The sequence below is a fragment of the Ranitomeya imitator genome, chromosome 2, assembly GCF_032444005.1.
Source record: "Ranitomeya imitator isolate aRanImi1 chromosome 2, aRanImi1.pri, whole genome shotgun sequence".
In the NCBI taxonomy this organism is placed as follows: Eukaryota; Metazoa; Chordata; class Amphibia; order Anura; family Dendrobatidae; genus Ranitomeya; species Ranitomeya imitator.
Window position 1 is genome coordinate 598,504,091 of NC_091283.1, and position 2,999 is coordinate 598,507,089.

The 2,999-nt window shown below is 35.8% G+C and overlaps 1 long non-coding RNA gene across 1 annotated transcript; it reads right to left on the reverse strand.

Annotated features, from left to right (window-relative positions):
* Positions 1 to 586: 586 nt before the first annotated feature.
* Positions 587 to 1,721, reverse strand: LOC138667620 (uncharacterized). Its single transcript, XR_011318864.1, has 3 exons — positions 1,556 to 1,721; positions 1,379 to 1,447; positions 587 to 740 (listed from the first exon to the last, which is right to left on the reverse strand). It is a non-coding gene; the product is annotated as an uncharacterized lncRNA (long non-coding RNA).
* Between the last annotated feature and the right edge of the window lie 1,278 nt (positions 1,722 to 2,999).

Here is a 2,999-nt window from a genome sequence, read left to right on the forward strand (position 1 = left end):
CAAAAAAAAAAAAAAAAAAAGTAAATTAGTTTCCTTTAAACAATTTTGTCTCGCACACAGACCTATTTGTACTTACGAGCGCTGAGACAATGTTTTTTGAAGAAAGAGCAGTTGGTCATAATGCACATACGGGGTCACCCGTTTACCACTGGATCCGCTTGGTGCATTCTGACTGTTCCGGTAGTCACGGACAAAGCGATCGCGGATGGACTTCCAACGGGTATGGACAGCATCGGCTTTAAATTAAAAAAAATATATATATATATATATATAAAAATAGTAGATAGATAATTTTAAGATATAGGAAACATTTTTCATAGTTTGCTAGGATAGTTGATATATAAATAGTAGATAGATAGTTAAGAAATAGTTTAGAAATAGTGTATAGATAGATATATAGTGTACAGATAGTTGATAATTGAGAGATAGACAACAAGTGGATAGGTTGATAGGATAGAATTATTATTATTTTTTTTTTTTTTTTAACATTTTCCGATGTTACGTCACCAATATTTACCAATTTTTTTCTTTGAGGTTGTCGACTTCTCCATGTATCGGGGATCAAAGTGGCAGATTATTTGATCCCACAACTTCCGGTTCTTCACGATGTCATGGTGGGAGCTGTCGCTCTGGTCCCATATGGAGGGGTTGGCTTCCACAAGGTTGATCAGTGTCTCGTTGTGGATAGTCAATGGCTCTTCGTCAACGACAATCCTTTTTTTTTTGGCCGCTGACTTGGACTATGTAAACACAAAAAGTTATGTTGATAGTGTCAATTTCACTGGATGGCCATATTCATATATACAGAGATAGATAGATACATAGATATAGCAATAGATAGATACATAGATATAGATAGATAGATAGATACATAGATATAGATAGATAGATACATAGATATAGATAGATATAGATATATAGATACATAGATATAGATAGATATAGATAGATAGATACATAGATATAGATAGATAGATACATAGATAGATACATAAATATAGATGGATAGATATAGATAGATTGATAGACACATAAATATAGATAGATAGATATAGATAGATATATAGATACATAGATAGATAGATACATAGATATTGATAGATAAATAGATAGATACATAAATATAGATAGATAGATTGATAGATACATAGATATAGATAGATAGATATAGATAGATAGATAGATAGATAGATAGATAGATAGATAGATAGATACATAGATATAGATAGATAGATAGATAGATAAATACATAGATATAGACAGACAAATAGATGGAGCGATAGATAGTTGATAGATAGTTTATAGGTATAGTAGATAGAAAGTGAATAGATAGATTGTTGATAAATATTGGATAGAATATTTCTAATTTTATATTTACCACTGGCAGTTGTGGCGACGACAGACGGCTAGGGACCTTCTTTCTTTTGTGTCCTCCGTGTGCCACAACCTATTGTGTATGTAAAATGTAAAAAAAATTATTTTAACATTAAATAATGTTAACATTCATTGGATCAATAAATTTATGCCTGAAAAATTCAACATGTGTGCTATGTACCTTTGTGCTTTTAGCATGTTTTTTGGGGGGTGGTCTAGCAGCCTCGGGCTCAGAAGACTCCTATTCACAATAAAACAATAAACAGGATTGTTATGCCTAGCTCAATACAATGGAGTTTCACACAACATTATAGTGGTTTTTTAAAGTGCAAGCCTACCGACTGTGACGAAAAAATCGCAGACACGCTGCTGCTGATGCTGACATCTGTATCCGACATCTGTGTGCAACAAAGCAATACATGTTTAGTACACACACATCCGACGGACATTACAGACTCCCATGATGTATACTGAGATATATATATAGAAATGTACTTACATTTCAGGAGAGCTATTGCAACACTCTGTCACGTGCAGTAAAAGTGTGGGTGGTATATTCCTCCTTTAATGGCCGAAATCACATTTCCTGTCACATGACACATGTGACCACCCTCAAACGCTATTAAAATGTGTGGTCCTATTTGGAAATTTTTCATGATTTGCGTCTGACTGCGTTTGCCATAGCCTTCTATGGCAGAATGAACGCTTCCGTTAGTAGTGCGTTAGCTTGACTGGACCCGAGAACGCTGCAAGCCGCGTTGAAGGTCCGTCAGAAAGAAAAGTTATGTGACAAACGCATACCAATTTAGGGATGCGTCACGATGCGTTAGACAATGCAAGTCTATGGGCGCGTTAGTATGTGCGTTACATTGCGTTTTTACTACTTAAAAACGAGTCTGTTAGACGGACACACCTAGCGCAATGTGAACCCAGCCTAAGTGAATTCCTTGAAGCACTATGAGATGAATCTGAAGGTGCTACCACTAGCTGACTCTTTTACGTCACGGAAAATCATTGGCCTGAAGTATTTTCACCTGAGACAGCTGCATCACGTTGACTCATTATATTCACACCACTGCTTGTAGCACATCATTTACAAGTGCACATTAATCTCGATCGCAACATGAAGACTGAAATCAGCGTAATGTTTTCAGGATTCTGTGCACATTGTGACCTTCTGAACACGCAGATGATGTCATCACAGTCATTTATTTTGCCGGCTGATATTCCTATTCATTGCAACTATGAGCCACCATGAAGGATATCACTCCATGAATTGGGCAGCCTTAGGGGAAGGTGATTAAGGTATAAATATCATGAATGCTTCAGTTATTTTTTTCATAATTTCTCCTTATGTTAATACTATCAGAGGATGGAACAATCAGGGGAGAGTTAAAAATAGTCTGAGTCCTCTCTTCATTACCATGTACTGACTATAGGTGTGCTTGGGTGCTATTTTTTAATATGTTCCTGGATTTCTTAATATTTTTAGAACGATGCCATGCGCATGGTCATCATACCCCTTTTTGTAATAGGCCAGACTATCCGATATGGCTGAGCTACATGGATTTAGGATGATTTCAAATGGCAATTAAATGTTTTGGCTTCAATAATCTGTGTAAATT